Raw genomic sequence first — 23541 nt, forward strand, 5'->3', positions numbered from 1 at the left:
GAGTTTTTTCACTGCGGCCCAGCCCCTGACCATGTGCTGCTCTATTATCAGATTACATTTTTCTTGAAAATTTTTGACAGTCAAAAACTCTTTTTTTTCCCCCAATAAGCAAGTGTATTTTCCTTCCATTTCTGACTATCAAATTCTGCACCATTTTCATTCCCTGTAATCCATTTTGCACTCCCTCAAACATCAACTGTGTTTCTCCTTCCACAGATACCAGTGATTAATGCCAAAGCCCTGTTGCCTGGGGAGAGGGTGATGTTTGACTTTCTTGTACAACTGCAGTTTGTGTGGTGAAGGTGCTCCCACAATGTGGTTGGGTAACAGACATTAAAGATTATTCATTACAGCAACAGTGATGATTTGAAGATAATGTCCAAATCAAGATCAGTTTGTAGTTTTATTATCATGCTTATAATTCCACAAAAATACTATTGAGAACTTTAGATATAAGGCCAGAGATGGAGATATTAGGTCAGGTGACCAAAAGCATTGTCAAAAAGCAGGTTTTGAGGGATGTCTTAACGGTGGAAAGCAGACCTGTGAGGTTTTGTCTGCAAATTCCAGACCATGTTGCTTTTGCAACTGTAGAATCAGCCACACAATTGGAGTAAGGAATTAACAAATTGTTGGGAGTCTCGAAGAAAATGGATCTCAAAGGATATGTGGTGCAGGGAGCTAGGGATGATCACAGCCAGGAATTAAATCAAGAATGAGAATTTTAAATTGTTGTTGCCTATGAATAGGAGCCTTTTGACGGATCAACATGTCTGGGGAGAAATGAGCATGTGGGCGATAGAACTTCCAATTTTTCTTGAGACTAAAGGGAGGTGGATTTTGGGAGGCTAGCCAGGAGTGTGTTTGGATAATTAAGTCTGGAGATAACGCACAATGGATGAGAGTTTCAGTATATGAACTGAGATTAGGGTGGAATCAGCGAGAAATAGTGGTATTGGAGTGCGACTGGGCTGTCACTCTCACCTCACCTCTGGGATTCAGCTGGTTGTCAGGTTGTGAATCAGGGCGGTAACACAATCGGGAGCTGAGTGGCCCTGGTGAAGCCTAAAGTGAGTGTCGCTCAGCTGGCTGTTGCTGAGCAGCTGCTGCTTGATAGCCCTGTTGATGACTACTTCCATCACTTTACTGCTGATCGAGTGTGGACTGACAGAGGGAAATTGTCTGAGTTGGATTTGCCCTGTGTTTTTGTGTTGAACATCCCTGGGCAATGTTCCACATTGTCGGTCGATGCCAGAGCTGGAGCGGTACGTGGCTTGGTGGGTGGCAAGTTCTGGAGCACAAGCCATCAGTACTATTGCCAGAATGTTAGCAGGACCCATAGCCTTTACACTACGTCACCATTTCTCGATATTGTTCGAACTAAATTGAACTGGCTTAAAGCTCACATCTGTGACGTTAGGAACCACTGGAGATGGCTGAGATGGATCATCTCACTTTGCGTCTGGCTGAAAATTGCTGCAAATGCTGTCATCTTATCTTTTGCATGGATGTGTGAAACCCCTCCATCAGTAAGGGTGGGGATATCTGTGGTGCTTCCTGCAATGAGTTGTAGAATTGTCCATTACCATTCACAACTGGGTGTGGCAGAACTGCAGAGCTCTGATCTGATCCATTGATTGTGGGGTCACTTAGCTCTGTTGCTTGCTGCTGATGCTGTTTGATATGCAGATAGTCCTGCTTAGTCGCTTCTCCAGGTTGGCACTTCATTTTTAGGTATGCCGGGTGCTGCTCATGGCATGCTGTCCTTTCCTGTCCATTGTGATGGGTGAGTGCGAGATTTACAAACCCAATAGATTACAGATTGTGCTGGAGTACAGTTTTGCTGCTGTTGTTATCCTACAGTGCCTTAGAGATATCCAGTTTGAGTTCCTACATCTGTCCCATTTAGCACGGTGATAGTACCACTCAGCATAATGGAGGTTTTTCTCAACTTTAAGGTGAGGCTTTGTCTCCAAAAAGACTGTGGGATGGTCGCTCTTACCGATACTGTAATGGACAGATGCATTTGTAGCTGGTAGATTCATACTGATAAGATCTAGTATGTTTTTCCCTCTTGCTGGTTCCGTTACCGCCTGCTGCAAACCCAGTTGAGCAGCTATGTCCTTGAGGACCCGACCAGCTCAGTCAGTAATCCTGCTGCTGAGCTACTCTTGGTAGATGACGTTGGAATCCTGTACCCAGAGTAGGCTTATCACCATTTTATTGCCTCAGTGCTTCCTCCAAGTTTTATTCAACATGGAGGAGCACTGATTCATCAGCCGTGGGAGCAATGTACGTGGTAATCAGCAGGAGCCATGAGACTTCCTGGTGTCCAAAGACAATGCTGAGTACTCCCAGGGCAAATGGTTTCTGTGTGTACACTACTGTGCCATCACCTCTACCTGGTGTGTCCTGCTGGTGGGACAGGACATACCCAGAGATTTCAGGAGAAAGTGAAGACTGCAGATGCTGGAGATCAGAGATGCTGCTCGAGAGTGTTGTGCTGGAAAAGCACAGCAGATCAGGCTGATGTAGGGCTTAGGCGCGAAACGTCGATTCTCCTGCTCCTCTGATGCTGCCTGACCTGTTGTGCTTTTCCATCATCACACTCTCAATATCTAGGGATGGTGATGGTGGTATCTGGCCATTATCTGTCAGGGATTTCTCTGAGTATGACTATGTCAGGCTGTTCCTTGACTAGTCTGTGAGACAGCTCGCCATGTTTTGGCACAAAACAAAACAGATGTTAGTGAGCAGGATGTTGCAGAGTCGAGAGGGCTGATTCTGTGGTTGTATTTCCCTAATGCCTTGTTAGATGCCAAGTGGTCCATTCAGTTTCATTCCTTTGTTGAGACTTTGCAGTGATTAATACAGTGAGTAGCTTGTTGGGTGACTGTCAGGTTGGCAGGATTTTTTTCGCCATTGACAATGGTTCCATGGAGATCAGGAGATTCCTAATTCTGGTTATTTTTTCTTGAATTCAGATTCCACCATCTGCCGACCTGGGATTCAAACAAGGACTTCAGTTGTACATTTTAATATTCTGGATAAAAGTTAAATACGTTAGGTTTGTTCACTCATTTTAAATATCACTAACCTTGGTTTTGTTTCTTTGTAAAACCCCGTCCATCATCCTGTCTCCTTCATCCTTACCTCCAACAACAAAAGCAAGGAGCGCATTGAGTTTCTCTGTCACTAAGACTGAGACAATCCGATCAGCTGCCTCTGCTGCTTCCCTCCCTCCCACCAGCCCACCGAGGCAAACTGCCTCACATGGTGTTCCTGGTTTTTGTCCCAAATTTACACCTTTCTCCAGCCTCTTGTCAAGCCTTATCAGAGCTCATCTTGATCTTTTACTAGTCTCGCTAAACTACAGACATTCCAACTCTGTTTCCTCCTCATCACTCCCCCTCGCCAATTCACACGTATTGTTCCTTGTTCTGTCTGTCTGTCTTTTCTGGTTATTTCCTTCTCATCCATTCTGCAAAAAAGCTAACATTTGACCTCACCATCATTTGTAAATCCTGCTCCATCTCCACTCTCCCTTTCCTTTCTGAATTCCTTGTATTTGGTGTCCCTCAAGGATCTATCCTTGCTCTCTCCTGTATCTCACTGACACAGTGCCAGGAGGTGACATTGTCCAAAAGCACAGTGTGAGGTTTCACATGTACACTGACAATGCCCAGCTCTCCATCCCTATCATCCCTCTCCATTGCTCCACTGTTACTCAGCTACCAAACTGCTTATCACATTCCCACTATTCAATTAACTGCAATTTTCTCCAATGAAACATTGTTTTGGTTAAACCCATTACCTTCAGTTGCTATTACAAATTCCTTTCCCTTACTGCTGTGTCCCTCCCTCTCACTGGGTGCAGTCTGAGGTGGAACTACACTCTTCACAATATTGTTGTCATATCTGACCTCAAGGTGACCTTCTGATCAGACATCTACACAATCACAAACACCAGGAATTCTAACCTCTATAATGTTGCTTGTCTCCACCTCACCCCAGCTCCATTGCTACTGAAACCCCATACCCGTGTCGTTGTTGCCTTAAACTTGGTGAGTCTGAAATAGAACCCTTGATTTCGTGACTGTCCCAGAATCTGCTAGCTTTCAGTGTTTCCTGCACAATGACCACCCCTCCCCCGGCCCCTTTGTGCTGCAGCTTTCTACAGTTTCCACCATGTAAATAGCACTCTGTTCTCTTATTATCCCCTTCAAACTGACCAACTTCACATCTTCCCAAATTATACTCCATCTAGCAACTTGTTGCCTCTTCTCCTGTGCATCTCTCTCTTCACAATCTTCTTAGAACTTTACAATTATGCCTTTTTATAGAAACCCCCCCCCCCCCAATTCTTCTAAACATTTACTGAGAGCACTGGGCAGTGTGAAGCAGGCAGAGTTGCTCTATTTTTAGAGATACTCTATGGGAGGAGCTTGCTGCCAATTGGTCAGAATGGAGGCAATTTGCCCATCGAGCTGCATGAGCCTTTCACTCCCCATGTCTTATTGATGAGGCACAGCGGCAGCACGGAAAGAAAAAAAAGAAGCAAATCCTGCTCTCCACATCTCACTGACTCTTGGAATATTCTGTCCCATGTGTCAAAGATCTGCCCTGTTCAGTCACATGACGTTCCACGGTAGAAACTCCTAGAAACCCATATAGATTTCCCTCTGAACTGACTGCTGACCTCCACAAGGGGTAATGTGTCCAGTCATCCTGGACCAGGAGGAGGGGATGGTGCGAGTTTCTAACCTGAACTGACAGTGATGGATTTTATAAACATGTATTACAGGATACTACAGGTGGACATTCAGATGGTAATCTCAGTCATTGTAACATCTAACTCTGATTGAATTAGTCAATTCATCAGGACCTGGATATTTGCATTGTGTGTGAGTATTGTATTCCATCTGAATCTCATTTGCTGCATAAAAGTTCGCCTTTGAATCTTCCCAAACCTTTAATGTGTGTCCTGTAATCCTTGTATAATGAGCTGATGTGTGTAAGGTTTATTATTATAACGTGTAACTTTTCTCAATCCCTCTGTCACAGCTCCTCTCAATTGCCTTTGCTACAAGGAGAAAACCTCAGTTTCCCCAAACCCCTGATTCCCCAATGTCTGTTTGCTCTCTATAAGGTACACATCAGGATTGTGTTGGAACATTCTCCACTTGCCTGCATCAGTGCACCCCCAACACTATTAAAGAAAGTGAACATCCTCCAGGACAAAGCACTGTACCTGAGTGATGTCCCATCCACCACCTTCAGCATTCCCTCTCCCCACCCCAGAGACACAGTGGCATCACTGTGTAAAAGGTAAAGGCAGCATTGTCCAACAGACCATAGGGCTGCTCTCTCATTAGGGAGGAAACTGGAGCACCTGGAAGAAACCCATGAAAAAATTGGAAGAATGTGCAAGTCCTACAGAGACAGTGGTCCAAAACTGGAATCGAACTTGGGGCCCTGGCAGCAGTGCTAATCAGTGAGCCACTGTGCCACCCTAAAATTGTAATTTGATTCACAACTACCACTTCCTCTGATACTTCATTCCACACATAAACCATTGTCTGAACAAAAATAAAACAAAAATCTCGAACGCCTTTTTAAAGCCATTCTGCCGTCGCCTTAAAAGGTATCTACCCAGTCTTGAATCGCGTCCCTTCCTGGAAAGGACACCTGCTGTTCACATTACTGATACCACCCCTCCATGATTTGAGAAACATCTAATAAGGTCACTCCTCAGCCTCCTGCGCACCAGTGAAAGAAGTCGCAGCCTATCCAGCCTCTGCTTATAATTCAAACTATCCATTCCCATCAACATCCTGGTAAATCTCTTCTGAATCCGCTTCAACTACATAATGTCCTCCCGATATCAGCATGACCAGAACTGGACACAGAATTCCAGAAAAGGCCTCCGCAACATCCAAAATAACGTCCCAATTCGTGTACTCAAAGGTCTGTGCAATGAAGGCAAGTGTGCTAAGCACCTTCTTAACCACCCTGTCTACATGTGACAGACCTGAAAGACCCGAACCCCTCGGCCTCTTTGTTCCATATCACTACTCGAGGCCCTGTTTTTAATTAGTGTAAGTCTGCCCTCGTTTGTTTTATCAAGATGTAATATTTTGAATTTATTCAATCCAAAACTCTCAATAAACCCTGAGCATTAAAGACAGTAGAGAGAAAAATCAGGAGGGCAAAAAGGGGACATGAGAAAACTTTGGCCAATAGGGTTATGAATCATCCCAAGGGTGTTTATAAATACATTAAGAACAAAAGGATAACTCGAGAGAGAATAGGGCTCGTCAAAGATCAGTAAGGTAGCCTACGTGTGGAGCCGCAGGAGATGGGAGAGATACTAACTGAATATTTTGCATCAGTGTGTACTGTGGAGAAGGACATGGGCAATATAGAATGTGGGGAAATAGATGTCTACATGTTGAATATGTCCATCTTACAGAGGAGGATGTGCTGGATGTCTTGTAACCAGTAAAGCTTGGTTAATTCCCAGAACCTGATCAGGTGTACCCTAGAACTCCGGAAAGCTGGGAATGTGATTGCTGGGCCTCTTGCTGAGATATTTGTATCATCGATTATCATAGGTGAGATGCCGAAAGACTAGAGGTTGGTTAATGTGGAACCGCTATTTAAGATAGGTGGTAAGGACAAGCCAGGGAACTATCGACCGGTGAGCCTGACATTGATGCTGGGCAAGTTGTTGAAGGGAATCCTGAGGAACAAGATGTGCGTGTATTCTGAAAAGCAAGAACTGATTAGTGGTCGTCAGCATGACTATGTGCGTGGGAAATCATGTCTTACAAACTTGATTGAGTTATTTGAAGATGTATCAAAGAGGATTGATGAGGGCAGAGAGGTGGACATGAGCTATGGAATTCAGTCAGGCGCTCGACAAGGTTCCCCATGGAAGACTTGTTAGCAAGGTTAGATCTCATGGAATACAGGGAGAAGTAGCCGTTTGGATACAGAACTGGCTCAAATGTAGAAGGCAGGGTGGTTGTAGAGGGTTGTTTTTCAGATTGGAGGCATATGACCAGTGGAGTGCCGCAAGGATCAGTGCTGGGTCCACTACTTTTCCTCATTTATATATATGATTTCGATATGAGCATAGGAGGTATAGTTAGTAAGTTTGCAGATGACACCAAAATTGGATGTATAGTGGACAGCGAAGAGGGTTACCTGAGATTACAACATGATGTTGTTCAGATGGGTGAGAAGTGGCAGATGGAGTTTAATTCAGATAAATGTGACGTGCTGCATTTTGGAAAAGCAAACCTTAGCAGGACTGATACACTTAGTGGCAAATTCCTAGATAGTGTTGATGAACAAAGATATCTTGCAGCGCAGGTTCATATTTCCTTGAACGTAGAGTTGCAGGTCGATAGGATATTGAAGAAAGTGTTTGGAATACATTCCTTTATTGATCAGAGCATTGAGAATAGAAGTTGGAAGGTCTTGTACAGGACATTGGTTAGGCCTCTTTTGTAATATTGTGTGCAGTTCTGTTCTCCGTCAGTCGGAAGGATGTTGTGAAACATGAAAGGGTTCAAAAAAGATTTACAAGGATATTGCCAGGTTTGGAGGGTTTGAACTGCAGGAAGAGAGCAAAAAGGCTGGGTCTTTCTTTCCCTGGAGCTTCAGAGACTAAGGGGTGACCTCCATAGAGGTTTATAAAATCATTACTAGCATGGATAGGGTAAACAGGCAAGGTCTTTTCACTGAGTAGGAGTCCAGAAATAGTGAGCATAGGTTGAGGGTGAGAGGGGGAAGATATAAAAGGGAACAAAGGAGCAACTTTTTCATGCAGAGAGTGGTGCGTGTATGGAATAAGCTGCCAGAAGAAGTGGTGGAGGCTGACAGTTATAGCATTTTAAAGGCATTTGGATACTTGACATGAATAGGAAAGATTTAGAGGATATGGACCAGGTGCTGGCAAGAGGGATAAGATTAGGTTCGGATATCTGGTCAGCATGGACAAATTTGACCGAAGGTTCTGTTTAGTGCTGTTCATCTGTGACTCTCAGCTCAGTGGGTTTCGGTCTCTCCAAAGGTAAATCTTAGTCTGTTTTATTTTAGTAAAGCTACAACATTCAGTCGGGTAATGGATTATTTCTTTAAATACCCATCTTATGATGCTTTGATTAAGATTTATAAGATTTAAATATTGGTCCTAATTTATTCTAGAGTAGTGTTTTGTAAAGCTGTAAGACTGTGTGCCTTTTTCTGGGTCTGTGGACTGTTAAGGTGCAGAGATGGCCATTCGTACAGTGATGTGCTCTTCCTGTTAGATTTAGGAGATTAAGGAAAGTTTCAGTGATCTTGATTGTTTGTAGGAAGTGAGGATGCAAAACCTGTAGGATTTCATGGATCAGATGGAGCGATGATTAAAGGTAATGAAGAATTTACAGGAGCCGGGGGGTGTGATAGGTGGCAGTTTCAGAAAGTTAGGAAAACTGCAGATCAAGTCAGGTAGATGGGTTTCCTCTCGGAAAGGGAGGAGGAGAGGGCAAGTAGTGCAGGAGTCTCCTGTGGTTATTTCCATCTCAAACAAGTATACTGTTTTGGAAAGCGTCAGGGATCATACTCTCAGGGGAATATCGCACTGACAGCCAAGTTACTAGTGTAATGATTCTAGAGTAATGTGAGGTAGATCATGTTCCACGCGATCGATGGTCTCTCTCGTCTGCAGCACAGACTGCAGTTTCTGCAGCTAACAGTGAGATATCAGAATGGGGTGGTGCCTCCCTACTGGCTGGGTGAAGGATGGCTCTGAGGGTACAGAATATTCTGAAAGGGGAGAATGATCAGTGGGAGGTCGCTGTACATTGGTACCAATGACATAAGAGAAAAGGATGAAGTCCTGATGAGAGAATATAGCAAATTAGCCTGGATGATAATAAGCAGGTCCTTGTGGGTAGTAATATCTGGATTACTCCCAGTGCTACATGCTAGTGAGAGTAGGAATAGCAGGGGAGAGGAGATGAATGCGTGGCCAAGGATCTGATACAGGGGAGAAGGATTCACATTTTTGGATCATTGGAATGTCTGTTGGGGTAGAATTGACGTGCATAAGAAGGATGGAATACACCTGAATTGGAAGGTGTCTAATATCCAAGCAGGGAGATTTGCTAGTGTTAGACGGGAGGCAGTAAACCAGCGAGGTCGTGGGGTAAACCTAAAGATATGGTGAGAAAGGAGGTATGTCTAAGGCTGGTACAGTTTAGAAGTTAGACAGGCAAGGCAGGCAAGGGCAAGGCACAGAATGAGGTAGGACTGACAAGGTACAAAAGACATTAGGTGCAGGAATAGGCCATTCTGCCCTTTGAGTCAGCACCACCATTCATTATGATCATGGCTGATCGTCCACAATCAGTATTCTGTTCCTGTCTTATCTCCGTAACTTGATTGCATTATCTTTAACAGCTCTATTATCTCTTTCTTGAAAGTATTCAGAGATTTGGCCTCCACTACCTTCTGGGACAGAGCATTCCATAAACCCACCACTCTATGGGTGAAGACGTTTCTCCTCAACTCTGTTCTAAATGGCCTCTCCCTTATTTTAAAACTGTGTCCTCTGGTTCTGGACTCACCCATCCGTGGAAACATGCTTCCTGCCTCCAGAGTGTTCAACCCTTTAATAATCTTGTAGGTCTCAATCAGATCCCCTCTCATTCTTCGAAACACAAGTGTATACAAGCTCAATCGCTCCAATCTTTCAACATATGATCATTCCGCCATTCCAGGAATTGTCCTCGTGAACCTACCCAACGCTCCCTCAATAGCCACAATGCTCTTCCTCAAATGTGGAGACCAAAACTGCACACAATACTCCAGGTGCGGTCTTAGCAGGGCTCTGTACAGCTGCAGAAAGACCTGTTTGCTCCTATACTCAATTCCTCTTGTTATGAGGGCCAGCATGCAGTGAGCTTTCTTCACTACCTGCTGTACCTGCATGCTTGCTTTCATTCACTGATGTACAAGAATACCGAGATCTCGTTGTACTTCCCCTTTCCCAAACTTGACTCCTTTTAGATAGTAATCTGCCTTCCTGTTCTTGCTTCCAAAGTGGATAATCACACATTTATCCACATTAACCTGCATCTGCTCTGCATCCGTCCACTCACCTAGCGTGTCCAAGTTAACCTGTATTCTCATAACATCCTCCTCACATTTCACCCTGCCACCCAGCCTTGTGTCATCAGCAAATTTGCTAATATTACTTTTAATATGTTCATCTATATTATTAATGTATATTGTAAACATTGTGGTCCCAGCAGCGAACCTTGTGGTACCCCACTAGTCACTGCCTGCCATTCCGAAAGGAAGCGTTTATCACTACTCTTTGCTTCCTGTCAGCCAGCCAATTTTCAATCCAAGTCAGTATATTCCCCTTTGTAAATTCATGCTGACTCTGACGAATCCTATTACTGCTATCCAAATGAGCCATAATTTCATCTTTCATAATTGACTCCAGCATCTTTCTCACCATTGACCTCAGGCTAACCGGTCTATAATTACTTGTTTTCTCTCTCCCACCTTTCTTGAAAATTGGGACAACATTAGCCACCCTCCAGTGTGACTCTACATCTCCTGGCTCTGTGTCTCCCCCTTCGCAAGGGGCTGAACGTCATCCCTCACCAACAGGGCCATACCACCCCCTCTGCCCATCAGACTGTCCTTTTGATAGCACTGCACTGCATTTATTTCAATGTAAGAGGTTTGACAGGGAAAGCAGATGAGTTTAACATATGGTTTTGAGCATGGGACTGGGATATAGTGGGTATTACAGAAACGTGCTTTAGTTTGGACAGGACAGGTAGCTTAATGTTCCAGGGAATAGATGTAAGAGGAAGGATAGAAAGGGGGTTAAGAGAGAAGGTGGAATGGTGTTTTTGATTAGGGATAACATTATTGTTATATTTGGGAGGATATTCATGGGGGTTCACCCGGTGAACTGGGAAATAGGAACAGGATGATCACATTATTGAGGTTGTCTGTGTGGGTTTCGTCCGGGTTCTCTGGTTTCCTCCCACAGTCCAAAGATGTGCAGGTTGGGTGGATAATCCAGGTTGAATTGGCCATATTGTTCAGAGATGTGCAGGTTGGGTGAATTGGCCATGTGAAATTGCCTACAGTTGTTCAGGGATGTGCAGGCTAGGGGAATTGGCCATGGGAAGTGCAGCGTTACAGGGGTAAGATAGGAGGCTCTGAGGGTCCGTGTGAATGTGATGGGCCGAATGGCATGCTTCCACACTTGGGATTCTCTGACGATAATTCTACTAGTTTTAAAATAGTTGCAGAAAATAATAGACCAGATCTAAAAGTTGGTGTTCAAAGTTGGACAAAGGTGAATTTTGAATGTACAAGGCGAGAACTTCCAATATTTTTTGCAACGCCCAGGTAAAGGGACGGCTGGAAAGTGGGAACATAAGAACAGAACGAAAAGGAGCAGGAGTACGCCATCAGGCCCCTCAAGCCTGCACTGCCATTCAATAAGGTCAGGGCTGAGCTTTTCATGGCCTCAGCTCAACTTCCCTGCTCTCTCACCATAACCCTTAATTCCTTTCATGTTTGCAAATCTACATTTTGCCTTAAAGGCATTCAAGTTGATAACGTCAACTGCTGCACTCAGCAGGGAATTCCACAGATTCATAACCCTTTAGCTGAAGAAGTTTCTCTTCAACTCTGTCCTAAATCAGATACCCTCTGATTTTGACGCTATGCTCTCTAGGCTGACCCGCCCCGACACCCCATGGAAATAAGCTCCCTGCTTCTATCTTACCTATTCCCTTCTTAATTTTAGTTTTTCCAATACAACCTTCCATTCTTCTAAATTCCAATTAGTATAGTCCCAGTCTATTCAGTCTCTCCACATACACCAACCTTCTCAACTCCCGACTCAAACTTGTGACTCTCCTCTGCACCCCCTCCAGGATCAGTACATCCTTGCTGAAGTAAGGAGATCAAACCTGCTCACAGTACTCCAGGTGTGGCCGCACCAGCACCCTGTACAGCTGCAGCATAACCATCCCTCTAGCAAGGAAGGACAAACGACGATTCACCATCTCTTTTAGTCCCCTGGGATGCATTCCATCACGGCCAGGAGACCCATGTTCTTTTGGGCTGTTATTTTTCCCAACACTACCTCTTTACTGAGAATGACTGTTCCCATGTCCTCATCTGCCATTGCCTCCATAGGCCTGTGAATATGAGACAACAAGAGTACATAGACAGTATGTTCCTGTTATTGCCAAGTCTGGTAAGTATAGAGAATGCTGTGTGTCTGGAGAAATTGAGGGTCTGGTCAAAAAGATGAAGGAGGGATATGGCAGGTACAGACAGCTGGGTTTGAGTGAATCCCTTGGAGTGTAGGGGCAGTAGGAGTACACTTGAGGGAAAACAGGAGGGCAAAAAGGATACATGAGATAGCTTTGGGGGGAAAGCGGTTTAAGGACAATCCAAAGAGATTCTACAAAACACTAAGGACCAGGCAGAGAATACGGACCCTCAAAGATCAACAAGGCTGTCTGTGGAACCACAGAAGGTGGGAGAGATACTATCTGAGGATTTAATGTCAGCTTTTACTGAAAGAGGATATGGAAGCTAGAGACTTTGGAGAAATAAATAGTGATAACTTGACAACTGTCCATATTACAGAGGAGGTTGTACTGGATGTCATATACATAAAGCTGAGTAAATCTGTGGGACCTGATCAGGTGTATCCCAAATCTTTGTGGGAAGTTAGGGAAGTGGTGGCTGGGCCCCTCGCTGAGATATTTCTATCACTGATAGCCACAGGTGTGGTGCTGCAAGACAGGCACCATTATTTGAGAAAGGTGATGAGGAAAGGCCAGGGAACAATACTCTGGTGAGCCTGAAGTTAGTGGCAGACAAGGTGTTGGAAAGAATTCTAAAGGACGGGTTTATATGTTATTGGAAAGGCAAGAAGTGATTAGGGATAGTCAGCTTGGCTTTGTACATAAATCACTAACTTGGACTTCAGAAAGACATTCAAAAAGGTTCCACATAACAGACTGGTTAGCAAGTTAGACACCATGAGATGCAGAGAGAACCAGCTATTTGGATACAAAATGGCTGGAAGGTTGGAGATGGAGGGTAGTGCTTTTCGGACTGGAGGCCTGTGATGAGCAATATGGTGTAAGGATCGGTGCTGGGTCCACTGCTTGTCATCATTTATATCAATGATTGATATGTGAATGTATGAGGTATAGTTAGTGGGTTTACAGTAGACATCAAAATTGGAGGCGCACTGGACAGCGAAGAAGGTTACCTCAGAGTACAATGGGACTTCAATCAAATGGGCTGAGGATTGTCAGATCGAGTTTATTTCAGATAAATGTGAGGTGCTCCATTTTGGAAAAGCAAATGAAAGCAGGAAATATACACTTAATGGGAAGGTCCTGGGGAGTGTTGCTGAACAAAGAGACCTTGGAGTGCAGGTTCATAGTTCCTTGAAAGTGTAATCATAGGCAGGGTAGTGAAGAAGGTGTTTGGTGTACTTGCCTTTACTGGTCAGTGCATTGAGTGGTGGAGTTGGGACGTCATTTTGCGGCTGCACAGCACATTGATTCAGCCACTTCTGGAATTCTGTTTTCAGTCCTGGTCACCCCGCTATCGGAATGATATTGTGAAACTTGATGGGGTTTGGAAAAGATCCGCAAAGATGTTCCAGAGTTGAGGGTTTGAGCTATATAGGTAAAGGCTGAAATAGGCTGGGGCTGTTTTCCCTGAAGCATTGGATACAATTGTGAGGGGCATGGATAGGGTGAAATCCCAGGTTCTTATTCCGAGGATATGAGAGTCTAAAGCTTGGGGGCACAGGCTTCAGGTGTGAGGGAAAAGAATTAAAAGGGAAATAAGGGGCAATGTTTCCAGCTGAACATGGTACGTTTATGGAATGAGCTGCCAGAGGAAGTGTGGAGGTTGGTACAATTACCCAATTATGCCTTTGTGATGTTGTATGTGATTAGCAAAAGTTTATCTCACCCCATATTAGCTGGCATATGGGGTGAGATTAATTTAGGATATCTGATCAGCATGGACAAGTTGGATCGAAGGGTCAGTTTCTCTGCTGTACATCTTTATGGCACTAGTAAAATTAAGATGGGTTTCTCTTTTATGGAGAGTTAGCAGAAGGTCAGATAATTCTCCTTGGAGCTGAGAAGGTTAGGCAGTGATTTCGACCAGGAGCAGATTTGTTTCCAGGATATTTAAGTTAAAGAGCGACAGAGGGAGAAATTATTAACGTCACAATTTTAGTAACTACCTTCAGGTAACTGGCAAATAATGCCGGTTAAAAATGTGAAGATTATTTTACTCATTAAGTTCTGAGCATCTGGAACAGTTTGACCGACAGCTGGATGCAGATTCAGTAGTTATTGTCAAAACAAATTTGGAATTTAACTTTTTAAGGAAGCATTTAGAGGGCTACAGACAAATGGGAGGTGAGTTGGGATAGACTGACACCATCTCTAGAGGGACAGAGTACAGCCCCATTGGGCTGAATAGCCCCAAACCCCTGTGCTCTGTGTTACTGCCCCATTCACTGTGAATGATGAAGCTCATCCCAGGCCAGAGTCATAGAGACCTACAGCATGGAATTAGACCCTTTGGTCGAACTGGTCCATGCCGACCAGATATCCCAACCTAATCCAGTCTCATTTGCCAACACTTGGCACATATCCCTCTACAACCTTCCTATTCACATACCCATCCAGATGCCAAATGGTGTAATTGTACCAGCCTCCACCACTTCCCTGAACAGAAGATTCCATGCACGCACCAATGTCAGTGTGAAAAAAGTTGCCTCTTGGGTCCCATTTAAATCTTTCCCCTCTCACCTTAAACCTACACCCTCTCGTTCTAGACTCCCCCACCCCAGGGAAAAGACCTTGCCTTTTTTTCCCATCCATACTCCTCAGGATTTTATAAAGCTCTGAGGTCACCCCTCAGCAACAGATGCTCTTGGGAGGAGCCCACTCATGTCACAGTGGGGCCCGGGTGATTGACAGCAGCTTCAGACCAATAGCAGAATTGGCGTGATCCTCCAGCCAATGGGATTGAATTGGGGTGGGTCCAGCAGGCCAACACGTGGCCATGAGCTGTGCAGGCGCAGTGTCACGGTGAGGGGAGACCTCGTGAGTGTGAAGGGAGTTGGAGAGACTGCAAAGACTGTGGAAGAAATGGAGCTATTTTGACTGGGAGGGTTTATAAACGCACAGTTTTAGGCTGCTAGACCTGAATTAGAAATTCCTGGTAAATTAGAACCAAAAGAACTGCGGATGCTTTAAATCTCTCACAACAACCAAAAGGTACTGGAAAAGCTCAGCAGGTCTGGCAGCATCTGTGAAGAGAAATCAGAGTTAATGTTTTGGATCCGCTGACCCTTCCTCAGAACTGATATTACTGAAAAGAAATGTCGGTTTATATGCAGAAAGTAGGCGTTAAGGAGTAAATGATAGGTGCTGATAGAGTCGAAAGAGATGGGAGCAGTTGGACAAAGGAGTGGATAATGATCTGGCTGGGGGAGGGTGAATAGCTGTTTATGGGGACTGTTAGTGGCTAACCATAGGTAATGTGTAATGGTAGGCTGTAATAACAAGGCCTGGTATGTGGGTTAAGAGGCTAGGGCGCTAGGACATTGGAGCGTTCAGGACCTAAAATTATTGAATTTGATACTGGGGATAGAGGTGTGCAGGGTCCCCAAGTCGAAGATGAGGTATTGTTTTTCCAACTTGCATTAACATGTGGCGCTGGAAAAGCACAACAGGTCTGGCAGCATCTCAGGAGCAAGAGAATCGACGTTTTGGGCATATTCCTTTCATCAGGAATGCAGGCAGTGGGTGGGGTCGTTGAAGTGGTCGGCCACAGGATGGTGGGGTTGGTTGGTGTATGTGTCCCAGAAATGTTCCCTGAAAAATTCTGCAAGTTGGTGTCCTGACTCCCCAGTGGAGAGGAGACCACATCGAAAGCAAAGGCCATAATAGGTGAGGTGTATGGATGTGCAGGAAAATCTATGCTGGATGTGGAAGTGTCCTTTGGAGGTGAGGGAGGAGGTGTGGGCACAGGTTTTACACCTCTTGCAGTGGCAAGTGAAGGTGCTGGGAGTGGAGGGTGGGTTGGTGGAGAGCATGGATCTGACTAGGAATTCACAGGAAATGGTCTCTGGAATGCTGAAAGGAATGGAGAGGGAAATATACCCCTGGTGGGATCTGATTGTAGGTGGTGGAAATGGCGGAGGATGATGCGTTGTATCTGGGTGGAAGGTGAGGACTGGGGGTTTCTATCCTTGTTGCAGTTGGAGAGGCGCGGTTCAATGGCAGAGGTGTGGGAACTGATAGAGATCCACTGGAGAGTGTTATTGACCACATGGGAGGGGAAATTGCAGTCCTTGAAATACGGGGCGTTTTGGTGTGTTCTGGAATGTTCTGTCAGCTTGCATCAAGCTTCACTGGAACACTGCAGTATGCATGAGACAGAGATGTTGGCCAGGGAACAGACTCGTGTGCTAAAGTGACAGGCAACTGGAAGCTCAGGGTCTGTTTTGCAGCAGAACGTAGATCATCAGCTGCCATTTCCAGCACCTCCACTGAGATGCTGCCAGACACAGGTTCCTGTCCCCACCATTAACAGCTATGCACCCTCCCAGCCAGATTGTTATCCACTCCCTTGTCTTTACAAATGTTACCATTTCTTTTGGGCTCTGTCCTCACCTATTGTCTACTCTTTCTACTACTATCTCCTGCAGTCCAAAGATATGCAGGTTGGGTTAAATGGCCCAGCTAAATTTCCCGTAGTGTTAAGGGATTTAGAGGTTAGGTGCATTATTCAGGGGAAATGTAGAGTAATAGGGTCGGGGAATGAGTTTGGTTGAGAAACTCTCTAGAGGGTGGGTGTGGACTTGTTGGGCCGGATGGCCTGTTACCACACTGTAGGGATTCTAATTTTCCCAGCTGCCATCGGTTCTGAGGAAGGGTCAGTGGACCCGGAATGACCCTGGGTGTGTGCAGGAGGAGGAAACGGGAAAGGGGAGTTGGATCCAGTTTAGACTGGGAGGGTTTAATTACACTCTCTACAGGTAGTTAGGCCTGAATTAGAAACTCTTGGTCCCACGTTTACAGCAAATGGGAAAATGGCTGTGGCCCTCAGGCGGTGATAGGTGCTGGGTTATGGCCGCCATCTTTATTGGGGGCAAGGTACAGTGGGGCACATGGACATGTCCTCTTCCTGGGTGGGGGCGGGGTGATTGAAAGAGGAGCATTTACACATCAATCCTATACCAAGAGAAATATTTGTCTTTACTGTTCAGCCTGCACTGACTGTGAGTTTTGTTTTGTCAATTCATTTTATAGGATATTAATTGAGAATAATTGAGACAGGGATCTCAAAAGCAATTTTCTATCGTCAGCAGGGTCATCAGGATCTGAATACCATTGACATTTAACTGTGGAAGGAGAAAGGTGTGTCTGTTCTCTCTGTGGGAAAGTATCTGTTTTTGTTTCAAGCAAAAGACAGAAAGATATTCAAATTTGTGGTTGGATCACCCTTGGGGTTTGTGTTCAATTCTGGGCCCTGCTGATGTGGAAGGAGGTATTGGCCTGAGAGGGAGCACAGATTTATCCAAATTACACCTCGTCTCTTTATAGGAACTGTCAGATTTAGACCCAATCACCCACTTCATGATGTTAATCTGTAAACTCCTTATTTTCAATTCCTGCAAACTTCTCATTAAAATTCCTTATGGACCCAAATTCCAGCACCATTTCGGGTAGGATGTTCCAGGTTCTGACAACTGTTCATTCAGAAACTGCTGAAGTCCTTGTTGACTCTGAATTAACAAAGGGCTGAATTGAGAGATGAGATGCTGTTCCTGAGCTCCCATTGAGATGCATTGGAACAGTACAGGAGGCTGGGGCAGTGTAGGTAAGAGCAGACAATGAAAATGATAGGGCTGCACTGTGGGTGATGCTTGGCTCAATGAGCGTGTTTTGGAGTTGATTGTAAACAGAGCGAGGTGAGACCGGGAGAATGTGAACCACAGCTTCAGTTTTAGTGCAGGCCATTCATAAATTCACATGATCTCAATGGGAACAGCCAAGTTGTAATCGATACCTGCTGAGTTTTTTTTAAAAAGAGTTTTTACAGAATAAAATGTCAGCTTAAGTAACGATCGTGGCTTTTGATTATAATGGAAATGTTTGAAGAGAAGGAAGGTTGCTAGCTCATTTAAATTCTCCTAATGGGAGTAACTAACTGAAACGAGAGAGACATTGTGATCGGAGACCTCAGACCTGTGGTGTGCTCCTCTTGCACAATGTGGGAAATAAGGGACACTTCCTGTGTCCGTGACGGCTATGTGTGCAGGAAGATTGCCCATCTGCAGCTACTGGAAAACTGCTTTTCAGAGCAGGAGATTAGAGTGAACTCACTGTTGAGCAATACTGAGCATGTTATGGACAGCACGTTCAGTGAGTTAGTCACACTGCAGGTGAGGGTTACATAGAACATAGAACATAGAAGAACACAGCGCAGTACAGGCCCTTCGGCCCTCGATGTTGCGCCGATCCAAGCCCACCTAACCTACACTAGCCCACTATCCTCCATATGCCTATCCAATGCCCGCATAAATGCCCATAATGAGGGAGAGTCCACCACTGCTACTGGCAGGGCATTCCATGAACTCACGACTCGCTGAGAAAAGAACCTACCCCTAACATCTGTCCTATACCTACCCCCGCTTAATTCAAACCTATGCCCCCTTGTAATAGCTGACTCCATACGTGGAAAAATATTCTCACTGTCGATCCTATATAAACCCCTAATCATCTTATACACCTCTATCAAGTCACCCCTAAACCTTCTTTTCTCCAATGAAAACAACCCCAAGTGCCTCAGACTTTCCTCATACGATCTTTCTACCATACCAGGCAACATCCTGGTAAACCTCCTCTGCACCCGTTCCAGTGCCTCCACATCCTTCCTATAGTATGGCGACCAAAACTGCACACAAGACTCCAGATGTGGCCGCACCAGAGTCTTATACAACTGCAACATGACCTCAGTACTCCGGAATTCAATTCCTCTACCAATAAAAGCCGGTACGCCATATGCCTTCTTCACCGCACTGTTTACCTGGGTGACAACTTTCAAAGATTTGTGTACATGGACACCAAGATCCCTCTGCTCATCCACACTACCAAGTATCCGACCGTTAGCCCAGTACCCCATCTTTTTATTACTCTTACCAAAGTGAATCACCTCACACTTAGCTGCATTGAACTCCATTTGCCACCTTTCTGCCCAGTTCTGCAGCTTATCTATATCCCGCTGTAACCTGCCACATCCTTCGTCACTGTCTACAACTCCTCCGACTTTCGTATCATCCGCAAACTTACTCACCCAACCTTCTAACCCCTCCTCCAGGTCATTTATAAAAATGACAAACAGCAATGGTCCCAAAACAGATCCTTGCGGAACACCGCTAGAGACGGCACTCCAAGATGAACCTTTGCCATCAACTACTACCCTCTGTCTTCTTCCAGCCAGCCAACTCCTAATCCAAACCTCCAACTCACCCTCAATGCCATACCTCCGTATTTTTTGCAGTAGTCTACCATGGGGCACCTTATCAAACGCCTTACTAAAATCCATATACACCACATCTACTGCTTTCCCCTCGTCCACCTCCTTAGTCACCTTCTCAAAGAATTCAATAAGGTTTGTGAGCCACGACCTGCCCTTCACAAAACCATGCTGACTATCCTTGATCACATTATTCCTATCCAGATGTTCATAAATCCTATCCCTTACAATTCTCTCTAAGATTTCGCCCACAACAGAAGTGAGACTCACCGGCCTATAGTTAATAGGGTTATCCCTACTCCCCTTCTTGAACAAGGGAACCACATTTGCTAGCCTCCAATCTTCTGGCACTACTCCTGTAGACAACGAGGACATAAAAATCAAGGCCAATGGCTCTGCAATCTCCACCCTTGCTTCCCAGAGAATCCTAGGATAAATGCCATCAGGCCCAGGGGACGTATCTATTTTCACCCTTTCCAGAATTTCCAACACCTCTTCTCTACATACCTCAAAACTATCCATTCTACTTAATTGTGACTCAGTACTCACATTGACAACAATGTCCTGTTCCTGATTGAATACTGACGAAAAGTATTCATTCAGTGTCTCCCCAATCTCTTCAGCCTCCACACGCAACTTCCCACTATTATCCTTGACTGGACCTATTCCTACCCTAGTCATTCTTTTATTCCTGACATACCTATAGAAAGCCTTAGGGTTTTCCCTAATCCTACCAACTAAGGACCTTTCATGTCCCCACCTTGCTGCTCTTTGCTCTCTCTTCAGGTCCTTCCTGGCGACCTTATAACTCTCAATCTCCCCACTTGAACCTTCACGCCTCATCTTTACATAGGCCGCCCTCTTCCATTTAACAAGGGATTCCAATTCCTTATCAAACCACGGCTCCTACACAGGCAGAAAGGGAATGGGGGACCATCAGATCAAGTAAAAGGCTCAGGAAGGAAGTGCAGGACTCCCCAGTCATCATTCCCCTTCTCAAACAGATATTGTGCACTGCTTGGGATTCTATGGGGTGGCGGGGGGGGGGGGGGGGGGAGTGTATTTATCCTCTCCCTGTAGCTCAAATCCTCCAACCCTGGCAAAATGCTTGTAATACTATTCTGGCCACTTTCAACTTTCACAATATTGTTTTGATAGGAAGGAGACCAGAATTGCACGCAATATTCCAAGCGTGACCTAACCAATGTCCTGTACAGCCGCAATATGATCTCCCAACTCCTATACTCAGTGCTCTGACCAATAAAGGAAAGCATACTAAACACCTTCTTCACGATCCTATCTACCTGTGATTCTGCTTTCAAGGAGCTATGAACCTGCACGCCAAGGTCTCTTTGTTCATCAGCACACCCGAGGACCTTACCATTAAGTGTATACATCCTGCTAATATTTGCTTTCCCAAAATGCAGCACCTCAGATTTATCTAAATTAAACTCCATCTGCCTGTCCTCAGCACATTCAACTATCTGATCAAGATCCTGTTGTAATCTGAGATAATCCTCTTCACTGTCCACTGCACCTCCAATTTTGGTGTCATCTTACTAACATTACTTCTTATATTCACATCCAAATCATTTATATAAATTATGAAAATTAGTGGATCCAGCACTGATACTTTGTGACACCCCACTGGTCACAGGTCTCCAATCTGAAAAGCAACCTTCCACCACCACCTGCTGCTGCACTGCTCTGACTTCTACCTTTGAGCCAGTTTTGTATCCAAATGGCTAGTTCTGTCTGTATTCCATGAGATCAACCTTGCTAACCAGTCTCCCATGGGGAACCTTGTCGAACGCCTTACTGAAGTCCATGTAGATCATTTCCACTGCTTTGCCCTCATCAATCCTCTTTGTTACTTCAAAAAAATTGACTCAAGTTCATGAGACGTGATTTCTCATACACAAAGCCATTATTAATATCCAGGACTTAACTCTGTACGCTGGGGTCTGTGTCACCCAGTTATGGGTGTTAATATTCTGGATAAAGTTCAAGTACACCAGCTTTATGTTCCTGACTGTGTTGAGTCTTGCTCATATCACCCACACAGGTAAGTTCCATTTGAAAGGCAGTCCCTATATCCCTAACCCCGCTTTCATCCCCACCGTAGACAGTAAGTGGGAGGAGCGCATGGAGTTTCCATGTGAGAGAGATTGAGAAAATCTTCCCTTCTTTCCACTGGCCCACCAGGAAATGGTGGTAGTGTCCTTATCTCTGAACCAGGAGGATCGGGCTCAGAGTTGGGTAACAGCATCTTTGAAAAGGCTGATTGGAAAACGTGCCCAAGCCACCAGGCCATACCGTCTCCCAGCTGTCCCCGCCTGAGCCTCAACAGAACCTTCCTGTAGTTTCTCTCCTGTCAGACTCTCCCATTGCTCAGTTTGTCCAGGATCCCATCTGCTGCTGCACTGCTCCTGTCCCTCACGGACCTGTCCACCCTCCAGGGTCCTCCACATTCATTCAATGTTTACAATCCCCAGCCCTGCCCCCTCCACCCTATTGGGCAGCTGCTGCTGTCAATCACCCAGCTTCGTGTGTGATCTGGAGCATGTGGTGTAGGAGGGGAGACCAGTGCACGGGCGCAGTGCTGGTCAATTGTTGGCGTACGTGCAGTATGGGTCAGTGCCAGGGAGGCTGTGGGTGTGTGGGATTAATCTGTCATTCGCAGTTTCCTCCCTCTGTGAACAGGACCCAGGGAAATGGCCCCTGCCCTGATATCGTGACAAGTGGTCGGCTATCAGTGGGGGGAGCATTTTGCAGAAAGTTATCAGAACTCGTGTGAAGATTCAGGAATGTTATGGAAAGGAACACAGATGGGCCTGCAATTAAAGTTCTAATTTGGTTCACCTTAGTTCACTCAGATATGACTTGGCCAGTGTGTGCAGGACGGTTCTCATCAGAGGGTGCGTGTGGGGGAAATAAATAAAATTTTCCAGATTGGGGGAAAAAAAATCAGTTTGGTTCTGACCAGGAAGGAAGCCCTGGGAGGTGGGGGAAGGATTCACCAACATCCAGGAGGCTCCGAGTCAGACTCATTGATTTGATTAGATTCGATTTCCTACAGTGTGGAAACAGGCCCTTCGGCCCAACCAGTCCACACCGACTGTCGGAAGAGTAACCCACCCAGACCCATTTCCCTCTGACTAATGCACCTAACGTTTTGGACAATTTAGCATGGCCGATTCACCTGAGCTACGCATATTTGGATTGTGGGAGGAAACCTTTTTTTGGTTCTTAGTCTGCAGGCAGGAGCTAGGAAGCTGATTTCAAAGAGGAGAGAGAGTGTGTGTGAGAACTGGGTGTGGAGGAAAAAGGGGTGAGGAGATTGGTTTGGATTTCAGTTTACAGAAGAGAGCAATTGTGAGACTGAGATTTAAAGCTTTGGGGGAACAAAGAAACTACAATTTAATACTCTCACTGTCTTATGAATTTCCATCCTGTGTTAACGGTGGTGACCTGTTTTCTCTGTTGTGGGGTTCTGAAAGGGCGGATTTGTGGATGAGAAATTCAAATTGAACTTCATGTTCCGTTTTAATAGTTACTTGATCCGTGCCGATCTGAATATAATTTGGCCTTTTCATGTGGAAGGAAAGGAGTGTATTCTGTCCATAGGCGAATATTTCAAATGTCAGTTTTTCTGGAAACATTACTGAGACAAAGCCAAGTCCATGTTAGCATGGTGACTGTGGAGAGAGATTTCATTTGTTGTTAAAAGTCTGAAAAAAACATGGCACATTTTCCAGGAACTATTAAGCTACAGATTTGTTTTGTATGAGGACAATTTTTTAATTAACCATGCCAACCGGAAAGACACAAGGATACCTGCAGCATGGAAAATGCTATGAAAACAGGATTGTTGTAAAGGAGTTAATTATCGATCATGGATTGTAATCC

The 23541-nt window shown here is 45.1% G+C and overlaps 1 long non-coding RNA gene across 1 annotated transcript; it reads left to right on the top strand.

Moving 5' to 3' along the window:
- Positions 1–256: 256 nt before the first annotated feature.
- Positions 257–17532, top strand: LOC148136359 (uncharacterized). The gene is made up of 3 exons (XR_015754531.1): positions 257–323; positions 4805–4904; positions 17403–17532. It is a non-coding gene; the product is annotated as an uncharacterized LOC148136359 (long non-coding RNA).
- Positions 17533–23541: the final 6009 nt, after the last annotated feature.

This window comes from Chiloscyllium plagiosum, unplaced genomic scaffold, assembly GCF_037043375.1.
Source record: "Chiloscyllium plagiosum isolate Xiang-an unplaced genomic scaffold, Cpla_swu_hap1 HiC_scaffold_46, whole genome shotgun sequence".
Taxonomy (NCBI): domain Eukaryota; kingdom Metazoa; phylum Chordata; class Chondrichthyes; order Orectolobiformes; family Hemiscylliidae; genus Chiloscyllium; species Chiloscyllium plagiosum.